Genomic DNA, 19,722 nt, shown 5'->3' on the forward strand with positions numbered 1-19,722 from the left:
GAAGTCCTAGCCATAGCAATCAGAGGAGAAAAATAAATGAAAAGAATCCAGATTGGAAAGGAAGAAGTAAAACTGTCACTGTTTGCAGATGACGTGATACTATACACAGAAAATCTGAAAAAATGCCACCAGAAAACTACTAGAGCTCATCAATGAATTTGGTAAAGTTGCAGGATGCAAAATTAATATACAGAAATCTGTTGCATTTCTATACACTAGCAATGAACTATCAGAAAGAGGAATTAAGGAAACATCCCATTTACCATCACATCAAAAAGAATAAAATACCTAGGAATAAACCTAGGTATAAAATAAAATAAAATACCTCAGGAGGCAAAACACCTGTACTTGGAAAACTATAAGACACTGATAAAAGAAATTGAAGATGACACTAACAGATGGAAAGATATATTGTGTTCTTGGATTGGAAGCATCAATATTGTTAAAATGACCATACTACCCAATGCAATCTACAGATTCAATGCAATCCGTATAAAAATACCAATGGCATTTTTCACAGAACTAGAACAAATAATTTTAAAATTTGTATGGAAACATAAAAGACCCCAAATAGTCAAAACAATCTAGAGAAAGAACAGAGCTGGAAGAACCACACTCCCTGACTTCAGACTATACTACAAAGCTACAGTAATCAAAACAGTATGGTACTGGCACAAAAACAGACACATAGACTGGAACAGGAAAGACAGCCCAGAAATAAACCCATGCACTATGGTCAATTAATCTATGACAAAGGAGGCAACAATATACAATGGAGAAAAGACAGTCTCTTCGATAAGTGGTGCTGGGAAAACTGGACAGCTACATGTAAAAGAATGAAATTAGAACACTCTCTAACACCATATACCAAATAAACTCAAAATGGATTAAAGACCTAAATGTAAGACCGGATACTATAAAACTCCTTGAGGAAAACATAGGTAGAACACTCTTTGACATAAATTGCAGCAATATTTTTTTTGGATCCCTCTCCTAAAGCAAAGGAAACAAAAGCAAAAGTAAACAAATGGGACCTAAATAAAACTAAAAGTTTTTCACAGCAAAGGAAACCATCAACAAAACAAAAAGTCAACCTGCTTAATGGGAGGGGATATGGGAGAAAATATTTGCAAATGATATGACCTATAAGGGGTTAATATTCAACATATATAAACAGCTCATACAATTCAACATCAAAAAAATAAAAATAAAAAAATGGGCAGAAGGACTGAATATATATTTTTCCAAAGAAGAAATGCAGATGGCCAACAGGCACATGAAAAGATGCTCTACATCACTAATAATCAGGGAAATGCAAATCAGAACCACAATGAGATATCACCTCATACTGGTCAGAATGGCTATCATCAAAAAGAACACAAATAACAAATGTTGGCGAGGATGTGGAGAAAAGGGAACCCTCCTACAGTGTTGGTAGGAATGTAAATTGGTGCAGCCACTGTGGAAAACAGTATGGAGGTTTCTCAAAAAACTAAAAATAGAACTACAATATGAACCAGCAATCCCACTCCTGGGTAAATATTGAAAAAAACCAAAATCACTAATTCCAAAAGGTATTGATACATGGACCCCAACGTTCATAGCAGCATTAGTTACAATTGCCGAAGTATGGAAGCAACCTAAATATCTATCAACAGATGACTCGATAAAGAAAATGTGGTATATATACATATATATATATATATATATATATATATATATATATATATATATATACACACACACACATAGACACAATGGGATACTACTCGGCCATAAAAAAAATGACATTTTGCCATTTGCAGCAACATGTATGGACTTGGAGGGCATAATGCTAGGTGAAATACATCAGACAGAGAAAAACTAATACTGCGTGATATCACTTATACATGAATCTAAAAAAATACAATAAACTAGTGAACATAACAAAAAAGAAGCAGACTCACAGATACAGAGAAAACTAGTGGTTACCAGTGTGGGGAAGGGTGAAGGGGTGAGGGAGTGGGAGGTACAAACTATTGGGTGTATGATAAGCTACAAAGATGTATTGTACAACTTGGGGAGTATAGCCAATATCTTGTAATAATTGTAAATGGAGTGTAACCTTTAAAAAATAAATAGATAGGGCTTCCCTGGTGGCGCAGTGGTTGAGAGTCCGCCTGCCGATGCAGGGGACACGGGTTCGTGCCCCGGTCTGGGAAGATCCCACATGCCGCAGAGCGGCTGGGCCCGTGAGCCATGGCCGCTGAGCCTGCGCGTCCGGAGCCTGTGCTCCGCAACGGGAGAGGCTGCAAGAGTGAGAGGCCCGTGTACCGCAAAAAAAAAAAAAAAAAAAAAAGATACATTAACACAGGGAAGACTTGGCCACCAAAGGAAGCTGATGGTCAGTCAATAGGAAGGTTTGAAATAGTACCTAGTAAAATTTAGGAAAGAAATGGAAGAAACAGATTCATTTCATAAATAAAGACTAAATTACAAATAGCATAAGAAGAAATAGACTCTATAGAAAGCACAGCAGGACACAGTGTATACATATGGAAAAAATGAAGTATAAGGGAAATAAGCAAAAAGATATTTTTAAAGTAAATGTTATAAATGGTAGGCAAAAATGATTCAAAATATGAATAATTGGAGTTCTTCCAGTTGGAGGAAATACAAAAGAATGGGGTAAAGCAAACATTAGAAAATGCTGTGAAATAGGACTTGAATTTGTATATTAAGAAGCATATCCAAGATATGGAAAAAAACTGTCTCAGAATGATCAGTACCAAGACATCTCCTACTAACACATACCCTGCCAACACAAGATGTAGCCTACTAACACTAGTGGCACACTTTGAGAATCTGGGCAAAGACATTGTGTCATTTATAAGGGAAAGAAAGACAAGTTGGCATAGCTAGAGTCAATGCTAACAGAAATAGAACAATATTTATCAGATACTTGAGGAAAGTTTGAGCCAAGGATTTTAAATCCACTTAAGATATTCTTCAGGTGTCAAGGGTACAGGCAAAAATTTCTGCAAATTCATGGACTGTGGGAATACTATCTGCATTAGGCCTTGCTGAAGTACCTCCCAAGGAACAAAATTGACCCAAGCAGAAAAATGATCAGGGAAACATCAGCAAAAGTCCTGGGAGTGAACACTGAATGTATTTAACAATGAAACTATGGCGAAAACAAGGACTAACATAAGGGTTACAAAATAAAATGTAATATGATGATTGTATTTATATAAGCTTTCACTGTGGAGGCTGTTATATTAAAAATTATAGTCCTTATGATATTTTTATTCTAGTGACTGTCTTTATAGTTAGACTTTTACATAAAACTCTTAGAACCCTCTTTGTTCAGGCAGCATCTATTGACTCCTACTGTGAACATCAAGTGAATTAGCTTGTAACTCCTTCCTTTCTTTTCTTTGTAGCTTTCTCTACTCAATTTTAGTTAACAATATTATTATTTATTATGGGCTGAATTGTGTCCTCCCAAAAGGCATGAGGTATGTATATGCTTATTTTATAAGATAAAATGACATGTCTTTTCCCAAAGTGATTGTACCACTTTACATTCTCACCAACAATGTGTGAGAGATTCAGTTATTTCACCACCTTGCCAGCATATGGTGTTGATAGTCATTTTAATTTTAGCCATTCTGATGAGTATATAGTGACTCATTGTGATTTTGGGGTTTGTATTTCCCAGTGACTAATGATGTTAAGGAAGTTTTATGTGTGTTCCCATGTTTGTCCCCATGACCGGAGCTTACTCTTTAGTACTAAACTGTCTAAACCCTCAAAATCCTGTTAGGATCATGAACAAAATTGCTTTAGACCTTTGATTTGGAAGGTGTCACAATTTTCAAATTTAATCTTCCTCTTCTCTTTTCATTATTCAAAGCTTCTTTCTTTCAGGAAACATTTTAGTTTTATTTTATAAAGGTTCCAAGCTACTTCTGTTAAAATTATTCCTAGATATTTTATGTATTGGTATTTGTGGCTAAACAAGATATCTTTTTAAAAATATTCTATTTGTTGATACTATATATGAAAAGTTTATTTGTAGATATTCATCCTGCATCCAGCCAGGATGCAGGATAACTTATAACTTACAAGAAAGTTGATAACTTTCAGATTATAACTGATTTAGTAAGTTTATAACTTTCTTGTAAGTTATAAAGTTTATAACTTTCTTGTAAGTTATGAAGTTTATAACTTTCTTGTAAGTTATGAAGTTTATAACTTTCTTGTAAGTTATAAAGTTTATAACTTTCTTGTAAGTTATAATAGTTTTTCAGTTCTAGTTATAATCATATCACATTAAATAAGTTTTTTTCAAACAGATCTTTTCCTTTAGCTTTTCTCTTGCATTGCCTATAATAGTGGTGCTCAAACAGGGTGATTTTTGCCTCTCAAGAGATATTTGACAATGTCTGGAAACAGTTTTCCCACAACTGGAGAAGGTTCCATCTAGTAGGTAGAGGCCAGGGATGCTGCTAGACACCTTACAATGCAAAGGATTACTCCACATAACAAGGGTCATTTGCCTCAAAATGTCAGTAGTACTGAGGTTGAGAAACGCTGCTTGAGAACATTCAGAAAAAACAATAAGTAGTGCTGAGCATAATGCAGTCTTGTCTTATTCCCAATTCAATGTGAATTTCTATCACTCATTAACAAGTATAAAATTGGATATAAATTAGTAATTATAAAAGTGAGAATTTATTCAAGAATGCTTTGTAAACTAGTATTTCTCCAGTGGTGACAAGCTCACCGTGGCAGTGATTTTCAAGATGTGTGACTTGTAGAAAAGGTGTGAAGAGGTAGGAAAAGAAGTCCACTATGTGGTTGACTATTCCCTTTAGAACAAGATACTTTTTTTTTTTTTTTTTTTTTTTTTTTTGCGGTACGCGGGCCTCTCACTGTTGTGGCCTCTTCCGCTGCGGAGCACAGGCTCCGGACGCGCAGGCTCAGTGGCCATGGCTCACGGGCCCAGCCACTCCGCGGCATGTGGGATCTTCCCAGACCGGGGCATGAACCCGTGTCCCCCGCATCGGCAGGCAGACTCTCGACTACTGTGCCACCAGGGAAGCCCGATACTTTTTTTTTTAATGTGCAATCTTTATTAATACAAATGTAACATAACAAGTGGGCATTGAACATTTTAAAGCATACATGGCATATGGATTTTTGCACAGTGATTGCAGTAGTAATGACCTGCTAAAAACTTTCATGCAACATAGGAATGAATAGAAGAACAGAGTAAACATGGACATACATTCAAAAGAAAGGGGACGTGGGGGGCTGTTCAGTTCGTATAAAGTTTCAGTTATGCAAGATGAATAAGTTCTAAAGATCTGTTTACAACATAGTACCTATAGTTTCAAGACTGTATTTTTTTAAAATTTTATTTATTTATTTATTTATTTATTTATTTATTTATGGCAGCGTTGAGTCTTAGTTGCATCAGGTGGGATCTTCGTTGAGGCACGTGGGATATTTCCTTGCGGCGCGGGGGCTCTTCGTTGTGGCACGCGGGTTCTCTCTCTCTCTCTCTCTCTCTCTCTCTCTAGTTGAGGCGTGCAAGCTCAGTAGTTGTGGTGTGTGGGCTTAGTTGCCCCGTGGCCTGTGGGATCTTTGTCCTCTGACCAGGGATGGAACCTGTGTCCCCTGCATTGGAAGGCAGATTCTTTGTCACTGAACCACCAGGGAAGTCCCAACAATACTGTATTGGGCACTTAAAAATGTAAGTGGGTAGATTTCAAGTTAAGTATTCTTAACACAATTTTAAAAAATAAAATGAGGGCCTCCCTGGTGGCGCAGTGGTTGAGAGTCCGCCTGCCGATGCAGGGGATGCGGGTTCGTGCCCCGGTCTGGGAGGATCCCATATGCCGCGGAGCGGCTGGGCCCGTGAGCCATGGCTGCTGGGCCTGCGCGTCCGGAGCCTGTGCTCCGCAACGGGGGAGGCCACAACAGTGAGAGGCCCGCATACCGCAAAAAAAAAAAAAAAATAAATAAATAAATAAATAAAATGAAAGAAGCATGGTTCAAAAATAAGTAGTTTTAGCAAAACATAAACATAAAAGTTGAAATCAGTTAAGCTTTTTAAGCAATTCAACATCACTTTTCATGAACACCATAATAGAGAATATTTATCAGACAGTTAATTAATCCTTCCTCAGCTCCACCACTAAGTAGCAGTATGACTTTGGGTAAGTTACTGCTTTGTCTCAGTGTCATCTGTAAAATGGAGATAAAAAAGAACCTATCTCATAGGCTTGTGGTGATGATTAAATATGTAGAACAAGATACTTCTAATAGTAAATGTTTTAAGATTCTGTCTCAATTTCAGTGACATGTTTTCTTATTCTAAGTGCTTCCATTATGTACTGGCTTTCCAAGTTTAAGAAATGGCACTGTTTATTATACAAATGACAGAATACATAATCTGAGCAGGTGCTGTCTTTAGATACTTCACATACTTAATCCTCTTATTAACTTTATGAACTAAGTAATATTAATCCTACTTTACAGATGACTAAACTGTATCAATGAGTGAGGTAAATAAAAACTTATTCAAGGCCATGGAGCTGGTCAGTTTTAAAGCCAGGACACAATCCTATAGCGCCCCCTTTCTTCCCAGGTGGTACTAGCCACCTGAGGGCCTTGGGTCTGATCCAAGCTTGCATGCTCATTGTTTGCTCCTGAAAGCAATTACCCCAGTAGCTGCTAGGTAGCCCACAGTGGAGGGGGGCGGGCCATCCCAACACTTGTCTGTAGTGTCTTAATTGCCTAGGTACCCTCCTGTTCCCTATGCCTACCTCCAGCTGTGGAAATGCACCTGGGTTGCAGCTGCCTAGTCACTGTATATCTTTCAAGTGAGAGTCACCCCTTCTAGACCAAGAGTTCTTGTTTAAGTTTTAGCTTTGCATTTACTTAGAAAACCCTACTATTTTGTAAACTTAAGATGTGTATACAAGCTGGGGGAGGAGAACATTAGGGAGACCTAAGGTTTCACTACTTCATTTCTGCTTTATCCATTTGGACTAGCTGTATTTACCAAATCCCGACTCTGTATCTGGGTGTTGAGAAAAGCCTTTTTTTTTTTTTTTTTTTTTTTTTTAAGTGCACCCACTGTACCTCAGGAAGCTTTCACCAAACTCACATTAATGAACCTAACCCTTCTTGTGCTCCAATATCAATCTCTTTACACATAATTGTAATGCAAAACAGATTTATTTGTGAGGTGAAAAAGAAAGCACACTTCTGTCAAATGGAGAAGATCAAGATTCTTAAGTAGCTGACTTTAGGACCTGCTGGGTGGGAAGATTTGCTGTGTTGCCTTCAGATGTTGTCTCTTTACCTGATGTTTCAGATGCTTCAGCAGCCTTTTCAGGCTGTCCTTCACTCTGGGCCGCCTTTTCTAAGTCCTTCTGATAGTTAAGCTGGTATTCCAGATAGCTTATGTTCCTGGTCTGTTCATCCAGGAACTTCTTCATGAAGCGTGAGAGCTACAGAAATAAAACAAGGAAGAACTCATCAAGGCCCTTGTCTGCAATGGGAGGCAATCTAAGATCTAGCTACCCAAATTATAGCTCAGTCCTAGTCCAGCAGTCCTAGGAGCTTGTCAGAAATGCAGAATCCTGAATCTCTTCCAGGCTTACTAAATCAGAATCTATATTTTAAGAAGCAACTAGGCAATTCATATGCATATTGAAGTTCAAAGAGCACTGATCTATGACCTTCAAGACCTCCAGATGAATACAAACATCCACTTTCAGTGAGTATGAGTGTTAAGGCAACTCATCAAAAGTACAGATTAATTGAAGTAATAAGCTACTACTGCAATGTTTTTCCACCCTATCTCAATGACATGTAAGTTTTGAGTAGGCTCCCAGACCCCATTCAAGCATTTAAATTTTAGTGTTCTGGCATAAGGCTCAGGCATTTGATCATTTTCAGGGCTCCGCAGCGAGTCCAGTATGCATCTAGGTTGAAAACTTTTCTACTAGGTCATTTTCTTCACTTCGACTTCCAGAAAAGTTAAAGGGTTGGTGAGAAATAAGTTACCACTGCGAGGTAGAGTGCTCACTATTAACTGAGAATACTTCAGAGAAGTCTATAGAATAGGTCACCACTGACATTCCCTTTTGTAGGGGCAGTCTAGGACAGTGGTTCTCAAGATGTGTTTATTTATATCCAGAGTGCGTTATTCCTGAAAAGTCGTCTTCCCATCTTGTATTGAGTTGCATTTCTCCTTACCAGGACACCTACTCCTCCCACGTCCCAACTACTCCAAGAAGTAAGTTCATCTATTTCCTTCGGGGGAAATGGACACATTAGATAATCCATTGCCTTGGGCTCTTTCCCAAAAGCAAGCCATAATCCAGAAGTGAAAGATGACGCTGCTTTCAGAACCAGTTTACTACTTACATTGGTTTCTTTATTCTTAGAAGCCAAGGTCTTCAGTTCTTGCAGCAGCGTGTTTAATGCTTTCTCCAACTGCAGAGCAGACTCTATAGCTTGTTTGCCAGTTCCCCAGTTATCTATATCAGGCCTCTGTTGGAGAGAAACAGGGGAGTCACTACCCTACCTGAGGCACAGCTTGGTTACATCCTACTTCTTGGGTAGAATTATGACTAGGTTCGCAGAGGTCAATGATTTCCACACTTCCCTGGCACAATGGAATCAGTGGAGCACCTTAAATACTGATGTCTGGCTTTCAACTGCAGACATTCTGACTTAATTGGTACAGAGGAGTAGGGCTTTTAAAAGCTCCCCAGGTGACTTTAATGTTCTGCAAAGCATGGGTACCACTAGCACGGTTATATGAACTCTTCCATTAGCTTTGGGATTTCATTAGCTTTGGATGGTGGTTCAGTTCAGTCACCAGACATTTAGTTTTCTTTATAGACCTGGAGTTAAAAGAACCCCCTCAGATAAGTAGGAATGTTTCTAAATGTAATACCTTCGACTAAGGCTCAGATTGTTTCTTTAGTGTCTGTTCCAGTGAAAAAAAGTTTGTTTTACTACATCGAAGAGACGGCTGCATTAAATACCTGAGCGTACATCTGAATTAAAGGTCGAATATAGGATACTAACAGCTCTAGGAAGAGACCAGTAGTTCTTCTCAAACTATACAGAGGATTAGAATCATCTGGAGAGCTTGGTAAGACACAGCTCCTTGGGCCCCATCCTTAGAGAGTCTGATTCAGTTTATCAGAGTGGGGTCAATGAATCTGCATCTCCAGTGAGCTCCCAGGTCATGCTGGTGCTGCTGGTCCAGAGATGACACTTTGTATGGCTCCTTGAGAAAAGCCAAACATACATTTAGCGGCTAAAGTTTACTCAAAATGATATGAAGAGGCTACAAAGAAGACACATGCTTGCCCTCAAATCCCATGTAGGAACATGAGTAAGCTAACAAGTCAGGTAGCAACTAATAATTTAGTTCTCTAGACCCAGCAAAGGCCCCATGGAGATCATCATAACAAAGTTACATAGTCACCTTAATCACCGGAAGGCAGACTTTACACTTATATTTTCTTAGATATTTTATGAACTGCTTTGCATGCTCCCTCTTCACCTCAGCTTGGTCTTGGAAAAATGTATGAAAAGAAGGCACTTCTGTATCTTCAATGTAATAACAGACCTAGGACAGGGATAAGAATAGGGAGAGACTGGAGGTGAGAGAAGTCTATGTTTAAGACTGTAATCTCACACAAACTCACTTTGTTGTCTCTGCGGCTATCCAAAAGAGGCCTTCTTTGTTCAGTCCAGGGTCCTCAGTTTGTTCTTTGACTTCCAGAAGGCCCCAGTTGCCTCCCTGAACCCAGCCTACTTCAAAGAGAAGCCACTCAGATTCTAATATGCTGGTGCCTAGCATTTTGCTATTAGGCCTCTTTAAGGGTCAGATTTATGAACCCTATATGCTAGCACTATAACCAGTAATTACGTCGACAAGTAGCAGAAGTCCAGCATAAATTAAGTGACGTTGTAAAGTCAATCTATTTCATTAACCCTACCACATCTACATTAGCTCTAAAATAGCAGACGGGTGAAAAATTATTTATAACAGTGTCTGATGCCCATACAAGTTTTGGGAATCCTCTGGAAAAGAACTGTGATTCTCCCAATAATAGCCCACAATTTGCAATCACAGCTGTAAATTATTGGGCCACAGAGAAGCAAAATCCCAGCCACTAAATTGTTGTTACATCTAGTATCAAACAACAAACATGGCCATAACCACAATTAGAAAGGATATATAAGATATATTATCCAGATCAGAACTGAAACCTCCCTCACAGTGGCTCAAGGACCCATACTAACCATAGATAAATAAGCATCACTGACATGCAGCTCATAAGATGCTATTTGATTAATAGCAACCCTACACTCTTCAGAAAGAAGGCCCTCTGCCTGGGATGCCATCTCAACTTTAGGAAAAACCAGGCATAAAAAGTGCTACCCCCCAAGGTAAGGGACTTCTTAAATACTAACAAGCATATAGCCAGCCTACTTCTATCCAGCTGAAAGCAAGATGAAATTCCATCCAGCTGAGATTAAGAGCTACCAACCTACCAATGAGGACATTGTTTCTACACAAAAGAACCAATCTGACTAGAGAAAAAGGTGGAAAAAAGTTAATCCTCCTAACTATCCCAGCCAGGGTTTAGTATTCTCTCTCGTGTTCTATCTGTGATTTGAGAGGGCTGATTTACTTCCTGAATAGGGAAGTGTTAACAGGGTAGATTAATTACCTTTAATTGTTTCCTTTTTTTCAGAACGTATTTATGGCATATCATGCTAGGTCCTATGGAGAATCTAAGAACACTGACTTAAATACATTTTTTGCCTATAAAGGACATATCCCCCATCCCATAAGGCCTCAACATACACAGTTGATCTTAAGGCAGGATATGATGGGACTTCTGAATTGTCAAAGGCATATTTAGATGAGGGGATTAGGGCAGATTTCGTTGGTAAATTAGCATTTGAAATTGGCCTTGGAAGGTGAGTAAGAATGTAGAGAGGTGGAAATGGAAGAAGGGCATTTCACCTGGAGAACAGGTACACACAGGCTGTAGGGACAAAATATGACTGGTTTCTCCAAACTGCAGTAAGACTGTTCCATTTGGGAACCTTTTCGCTCTTTCTTCATTAGTAAGTAATAGAGGCTGAATCAATATTTGTTAAGTAAAAATATATTTTACACATGCAGTGGTATAAGATTTCCTATAGTCTGGTGAATTCTTAGTTTGAGCCTAATCCATGTCTGGTTGAACTGAAATAGAAGTGAAAAATATTTCCATATTTTTAGAAAATAGAAAAAAGAAAAAAATTACATATAAAGCTACCACACTAACTCATCTGTTGTTGATGATGTGTTTCTTTCCTCTTTTTTCTGTACATTGGTGAGGTCATTTTTAAGTGATTAGATGGCAGTATTTTAAAAAATTTTTTAATTTGTTTTATTGAAGCACGATTGATTTACAATGTTGTGTTAGTTTCTGCAAACTAAATCTCAAATATTAATAGAGAAATATGAGTCGTAGGGAAGTAGGAAGTTGAGGGAAGTCCAAATAGAGTAGCAGGGAATAAGGGTACCTAGATAATTTAAATCAGGGAACGTGTCCAGATCTAGCTGAACTTTATTCTTTGGTTGGAATGACTTCTGTAAGCGACTTACGAAGTACTATTGGTGATGTTTAAAGAATATTGGAGAGAAATGCCAAAATACAACTAAAGACTTTTATATCCTGGCAGAAAAAAATGCAGAAACTTGCACTAGACGAAAATACGTATAGTTACACCAACTGGCATCTGAAAATCAAGGGTGGCCATTTATTGGATTGGGAACAACTTAGCACAAGGCTTGGGTGATGTGTTACAAGGCATTACACTCCACATTATCTTTTTTTTTTTTTTTTTCGGTACACGGGCCTCTCAGTGCTGTGGCCTCTTCCGCTGCGGAGCACAGGCTCCGGACGCGCAGGCTCAGCGGCCATGGCTCATGGGCCCAGCCGCTCCACGGCATGTGGGATCTTCCCGGACCGGGGCACGAACCCGCGTCCCCTGCATCGGCAGGCGGACTCTCAACCACTGCGCCACCAGGGAAGCCCTTATCTTCTTTTTTATTTATCTTTCTTAAGTCAACAATTTGGATGAATAGAGTTTTATACTGTAATCAAAGTCACAAACGTCAAAATCTGGAAGGAATAATTAGCATGCATCATGACATACTAAGAGCCAACAGAACTCAACAGGTTAAATCAAATTGGTTGAAGCTAATAGGATGAAATGTAACTAAAGATGAACGTAAAATCCTATATCTCAGTTCAGTAAATCAATAGCCCATAAACAGAGAGAGGGAGATCTCATTGAACAACAGTTCATGTGAAAAAGACACAGATTTTTAATTGGTTGAATGTTCAATATATCCAAAGAGCTGACAGAAAAATAAATGCAATTCACTTTTTCCACCTCAGGCAGATAAAGGTTTGTTTTATCGAACACTGGATCTATACAATTGCAGAGGCCACTATGTACAGACAAGAGATGGAGAGCCTTAGTTGTTGGTCTCATTCCTCATGATCTCCTCCTGCTTGGCTTGGAGTTGCTCTCAGAGTGCTTCCCTGATCTTAGACCTCAGTCTGGTCAGCCAGCTGCATCTTGCTGGGCTTGTCTGTTTTCAGCTTGTGGCAGTGTTCCGTGAGAATCCACTTGTTTTTAAACATGTTCCCCTTCACCTTCAGGTGCTGGCTGTGATACATGTGGTGATTAGTCTTCTTAGATTCATGGTATCTTCTGAGCAGCCAATGAAGAATTCTCATCCAGGTTACCTTCTTAGGCATTTGAACAATGATAGTACATTTTGCATGCCCATGTCCCCATCCCTGCCCTTGAGACAGGCCAAGGTGTTTTTCCAGCATTGAGCCCAGGAATGGACAGTTAAAGGTTTCCAGATGATCAGCCCATCTTAGATCAGCTTCCCAATCCATTGTTGGGAATTGACATTGGTGATTTCGTTGGTCTCATTTGGGTCTGACCAGACCTTCTTTTTGCTGCAGTGAAGGATAGTGGAGGTGAGCCTCTTTTGAAGCCTCATGGCTGCAGTTCAGTTTTCAATTAGCCATTTTAGTGACCAGATCACAGGAGGCAACTAGTCCTGTTGTAACTTGGCAGTGACTCTTGTTTGAAGGGTCTACCCATCCAACACACACTTACCTAGCACTTCCCAAAGTAGCTGATCAGTGCTACATAGTAATAAAGGTAAACAAAGACTTGAAGAGCTTTTTGTTTAACATTTTATCATATTTGTATTTAATTCTGGTGCCACATTTTTGAGTTATTGATGAACTGTAACATAACTGAATGAAGGGGAGTTTTATTTATTTCAATATTGGTGTTATACAGGGTTAACGCCTGACCCAGCAAGGACCCTCCTGGACCCTGTTTCTAGGCTACAACCAGCACTGGTTGGACTAGTCACTGCCTGGGTCATAGCAGTTGTTAAATATTTTGAATATAACCCTGAACCTATTGAAATGTTAGGGCTGCAAGATATAGAAACTAACGAGTGTCTGCTCTAGTCACAAACTCTTTCAGTTTCTGGGAAGACTCAAATATGTCGGGGCAGGTTCAAGCCACATGAGCTGGCCATTCTGGCCATGGGTACCCAAGCTGAGCCAATGAGTTTCTCTCTTCAGAAACTTGACCTGAAAGACACAGTGGTTGGGACTTGTTGGGGCTGAGTCACCATAATGACATCATTGCCCAAAGGGGAAGGTCCATGAATTCCTGGTTCTACCCTATCCAGGGTTTGGATGTTTAACTCTACCAGTAGTAGCTTTCCAATAAATTCCCATTTTTGCTTACATTTGCTAGAGTAGCTGTTTCTTGTAACCAGAACTCTTAACTAATATCCTATATTAGCATGTGGAATGACTACTACTCGTTGTCTTGTTCACAGCCTCCAGCACCAAGCATAGTGCCCAGCATGGATTAGACACTCAAGAAATATTTGCTGCCTCAATAAACAGCTCTCTGTAGGAAGGAGAAGGGCACCTTGAATCTATCTATCTATCTATCTATCTATCTATCTATCTATCTATCTGATTTGGATAAATATATAGGGTTGAAAATGGGGACATTTCATCCACATTGCTGGAGTATGTATGGTCTCTGGAGGGAAAACAAATTTACGTGTCTCTTGCTTTTGCTCGTAATTTTTTCTTCATTAAAGTTTCCTCCCAACTTAAAAAAAAAAATTGTGTTATAAAGTAGTAACGCTTAGAAATGCTTATATGTTGATGAAATGGATGGATAAAAATCCTTTACAACAACCCTGCAAAGCAGATGTTATTCCTTCTTAGGGAGGTAAAAAGCAAGGTCTAAGAGCGGTCAAGTCACCCACCTACAGTCACACAGCTAATTAGTAGCAAAGTCTGAATTTTGAACTCATCTCTGTTTGACTCCGAAAATCCAGGCTTTTTCTAATGTGCCAATCATCTCATTGTATTCAAATAAATACTTTCCTTTTGTGATTTATTTATGTAAGAATATGAAAAGACCTATAAGGATACAAACATTTAAAATACATTTAACTAGGGCTTCCCTGGTGGCGCAGTGGTTGAGAGTCCGCCTGCCGATGCAGGGGACACGGGTTCGTGCCCCGGTCCAGGAAGATCCCACATGCCGCGGAGCGGCTGTGTCAGTGAGCCATGGCCGCTGAGCCTGCGCGTCCGGAGCCTGTGCTCTGCAACGGGAGAGGCCACAACAGTGAGAGGCCCGCGTACTGCAAAAAAAAAAAAAAAAAAAAAAAAAAAAAATACATTTAACTATATTATGGACTCTTTTATATGGAAAAAAATGAAAAAATACTAAACAAAATATAAAATTTGATAAATAGCAAATAATCCTGTGTACAATATAAGATCTTTGAAATTTGTTCTTTGTTTCTTCAGGTATGCCTATTTTTTTTTCTAACTTGTTCCCTACAGGCTGGAACTTTATTATATATAATTCTAGTATGAGTATGTGAAATTATAGCTTTCAAAATAAATATGGTTTTTATGAGTGAATAAAAAAACACTGTATATGAACTTCTAGGGAAAATATAAATCATTTACTTTAATAGGCTCAAGGAAATAACAAGCAGGCATTGTGATTGATATGATAATGGATATGAACATAAATATATTTCATAGAAAATAAAATACACAAGAGTAGGAATACATTAGTATTTTAGACTGCATAATTTCTCTGAAGACATTATCACAAGCACCAAAACCTTGGGAGTTTGGGATTGTCATGTACACACTACTATATTTAAAACAGATAACCAGCAAGGACCTATGTATAGCACAGGGAACTCTGCCCAATATTCTGTAATAACCTAAATGGGAAATGAATTCAAAAAAGAATAGATACATGTACATGTACAACTGAATCACTTTGCTGTACACCTGAAACTAACACAACATAGTTAGTAAACTATACTCCAATGTAAAATTTTTAAAACTTAAAAAAAAAATAAAGTCACTGTAGTAGCCAGTTCCATAGCTTCAACTGACAAATGTTGATTTGTGGTTCATTTAAATGCATGTTTCATTTAAATGCATGTTTCATTGAAAAAGCATGAATACTACTTTTGAATATTCCCCTTGCCCACCCAAAACAACCTGGCCATCATCCAACAGAAGGGAAATTGTGATCTCTCAGAAGAGATTTTATTATACAAATTATATTGTAATCATTTTTCTTAAAATGAAAGCGGACTATTGCATGAACTTTTCTATATTGGTTTTGAAAACACACACACACAACATCACCACCACCATCAACGGCAGCAGCAGCAACAAAAACTTCTAAGCAGTGACCTGTAGTCTGGACAATACTTGGTCAACATCTTAAAGTGCTAGAACTCCTGGACTGATGGGGAGAAATGCTTGGTATTCAGCATGAAAGCCTTGGCTGTTTCTTAGAGGAATATGTGTTTGGTTTTGATTTCAGCTTAATATGACTCAGTGGCTGGAAACGCGGCTGCTAAACTAACAGCCAACACGAACAAGTCTTTCAGCTGGGAGAGGGTCGTGCAGGAATTAGGCTCAGGTGTTGGAAGAAGGGTTAGGAAGGGTGGGTTTCTGTGATCTGTGAAGTTCATTGGCAAGGGCTAAAATGCTGGCTGGCAATGATGGGAATATGATCTTAAACACATTTTGTGGGGAAGAAAAGTATTTTAAAACATTCTTTAGGCCTTTGGTTTTGAGGCAGGAGATAGATGGGCTCCAGGCTAGGCATTTACAACCTGTTAACTTTTCCTGAGGAAGGAAGCAGGTGGGCTCTAGGCTAGATATTTACAACCAGCCTCCCATTTGCACTTCGAGATAGGAAAAAAACAACAAGGACAGGGTAAGTAGTTGGAGTTTGGACACTTTAAGATAACAGTCATGGCAGGACAGAGAGAGGCTAAACTCTGTTTGAAGAAAGATCAAGAGGTCACATATTTCCCGTCCTTGGGGCAAGGGAGACACTGCACATGTGCAGAAAGGCTCCTTGGGGGTCAAAAAGGAGGGGGCACCACACCATAATAGGTGATGCCAAGCCCCCGCATAGGCCTCTGGACTGGAATCCATCTTGGAAAAAAGTTACGCACGCATGTTGGGGAGGTGCCTAGGGCAGGTCAGGTGTGGAAAAAGAAACCAGATAATTGGCCAAAGTTAAAAAAAGACCTGGAAGAACTGCCCTATATAAGTGAGTTACCTCTTTACCGCCCTCCTCTTCATTAGGGAGGACGCCCACACCCCTTTCTCTCTGGGTGCGTATCTCTGCCTTACTTCTGTCTTAACTAAACAGTTTCTCTGTGTGCTCTCCCACTTGTGCTGTGCCTCTAATAGTAAACTTGTACCTGTTTTTACATGTTTGCCTCCTTGAGAAATGCATTTTTCAATGGGGGCAAGGGCCAGGGGAATTTTGCTTTTAGCTTCTAGACCCTGGTGGACTAGCGGCTAGGATTCCTGGTTTTCACCCCAGCTACCCAGGTTCAATTCTTGGGCAGGGAGCTAAGATCTCTCTTCAAGGCACTGCTCACTGCTCACTCTCCGAGATCAGTTTTTCCCATCCCCCTTTCATCTAAGAAATCTAGACTAATGGATAACGTTTTAAAATTTATCTTTTAAAATAGAAACCTTTTTTTTTTACGTCTTTATTGGAGTATAATTGCTTTACAATGGTGTGTTAATTTCTGCTTTATAACAAAGTGAATCAGCTATACATATACATATATCCCCACATCTCCTCCCTCTTGAGTCTCCCTCCCTCCCACCCTCCCTATCCCACCCCTCTAGGTGGTCACAAAGCACCGAGCTGATCTCCCTGTGCTATGCGGCTGCTTCCCACTAGCTATTTTACGTTTGGTAGTGTATATATGTTCATGCCACTCTCTCGCTTTGTCAAATTAAAAAATTAATTTTAATTTCCCTATACTTTTATTATCTTCATTCTTATGACCTGGACATGTATAGGAGATTTTAAATGAATAACATGAGCTGTTCTGTGCCATGTTAAGAATGCAGGCTTTACCAAAGGCAGCAGGGTTTGAATCCTGCTTTGCCTCTTTACTCAATCAAGAGGCACTTTTCTAGGCACTGGGAATGTAGCAGTCAACAAAAGAGACAACAATCCCTGCCATCACACACCATACCTACTAGCTTCAGGACATTAACTATACTGTGACTCAGCTTCCTCCTTTACAGGGATTATAAAGGTATCTACTTCTGGGCATGTCTTAAGCATTAACTGAGTTGATTTACATAAAATGTTTAGAACAGAGTTTAGCACATAGAAAGCATTTAATAAGTGTTAGCTATTACATTTAAGACCTTTGTTGTTATTCGTGTTAACTTGTTTTATTGTGAAGCATAACACACACACACAATAGATCCCCAGAAGCTCCTGTACCCAAGTCTTTTTTTTTCAGGTTCTGCTTTCAGGGGAACCCAGACTTTGACACAGTCCTTCACTGACGATGTGTGTTCCATGTATCTTCTCCCACTCTGTGGCCTTGCATTTCATTCTTTAATAGGATGTTTTGATGAAAAGAAGTTCTTAATCTTAATCTAGATCAGTTTCTCAATCTTACGTGTTTTTTGTGTCCTGGTCATGAAATCCTTCACTACCCCAGTATCATGAAGATGTTCTTCTATATTTTCTTCCAAAATTTTAATTTTTCAAACTCTCATATTTACAGCCAGTTATAGCCCATCTGTCATTGATTTTGTGTTTGGTGAGTGGTAAAGGAAAGTTTCTTATTTTTTTACATAGGGTATCTAGTTGACTGTGGTAAGCAGAACAATGGCCCCACAAAGATGCCCTTTTCCTGATCCCTGGAACCTCATAATATGCTACCTTCCATGGCAAAAGGGACTTTGCAGATGTGACTCTGAGATGAGGAGTTTATCCTGGATTATCTGACTGGACCCAGCCTAACCAAATGGATCTGTAAAATAGAATCTTTCCAGGCTGTGGTCAAAGGGAGATTTAATTAGGGAAGAATAATCAGAGAGAGGCAACACTGTTGGCTTTGAAGATGGAGGAAGGGGGTCACAAGCCAATGTAGAGTGGGAAACATGGGTGGCTTTAGGAACCTGGAAATGGCAAGGAAACGAGTTCTCTCCTAGAGCCGCCAGAAAAGAACGTGCAGTCCTGCCAATATTCTATTTTATCCTAGTGAGGCCTGTGTTGGGCTGCTGACCTAAAAAATGGTAAGATAATATATTTGTGTTGCTTTAAGCCACTAAGTTTGTGGTTATTTGTTATGTCAGCTACAGAAAATTAATACATTGACCTACCGCTATTTATTGAAAAGGCTATCATTTACCCACTTTTCTACAGCTCCACTTTTGTCATAATTACGTGTTCATCTATTCATTGTCTGTTTCTGCATTTTCATTTTCTCTTCTGTTCCAGTGGTCTTTTGGTCCATTTTCGTACCAGTATTGCACTCCTTTAACTTCTATAACTTTTTAATATTTTAAAATTATTTAATAGTTCTGTTAACTAATTCTCAGCAGAGCAAATTTTCCCATAGTGTTCTTTAACAGCAATTTGGCTTTCCTTACCTCTCTACATTTCAATATAAATTACATAACCACTTGTTAATTTCAACAACAATAACAAAAACTCATTGGGATTTTGATCAGTATTGCACTTGCACCATAGATCAATTCAGGAAACTGACCTTTTTATAATACTGGTATTTAAAACATCTATGGTATATTCTTTCATTTATCTGATCTTCCTTAATTTTTCTTAATCATGCTTGTAATTTTCTGTGTAGAGGCCTTTCATGTCTTTTGTTAGATTTATTCTTGTGTTTAATTTTATTTTATTTTAAATGGCATATTTTAAATATTTTGGGGGTTTTTTTTGGCTAATGTATACAATTGATTTTTGTATATTATATATACAATTTTTGTATATGGACTTTTCCTGTATCTTTGCTAGTACACTTACTAATTCTAAAAATTTAACTGTAGATTCTTTTGCAATTTTACATATGCAACCATATGACCTGTGAATAATGACAATTTTAGTTCTTTTCCTGTCCTATAACTTCAATTTCATTTTTTTGCATTATTCCATAGCTAGAACCTTTAATACAGTGCTGAATAAAAGTGGGAAGAGCAGGTATATGTCTTGTTCTTGATATTAAAGAAAAGC

At 38.7% G+C, this 19,722-nt stretch overlaps 1 long non-coding RNA gene across 1 annotated transcript in view; it reads left to right on the plus strand.

The window, feature by feature from the left end:
- Positions 1 to 19,722, plus strand: part of LOC309806291 — a 100,026-nt gene that overhangs the window by 72,706 nt on the left and 7,598 nt on the right. The window lies entirely within an intron of this gene.

Source organism: Mesoplodon mirus (assembly GCF_964341445.2).
Source record: "Mesoplodon mirus genome assembly, chromosome: 6".
NCBI classification, from domain to species: domain Eukaryota; kingdom Metazoa; phylum Chordata; class Mammalia; order Artiodactyla; family Ziphiidae; genus Mesoplodon; species Mesoplodon mirus.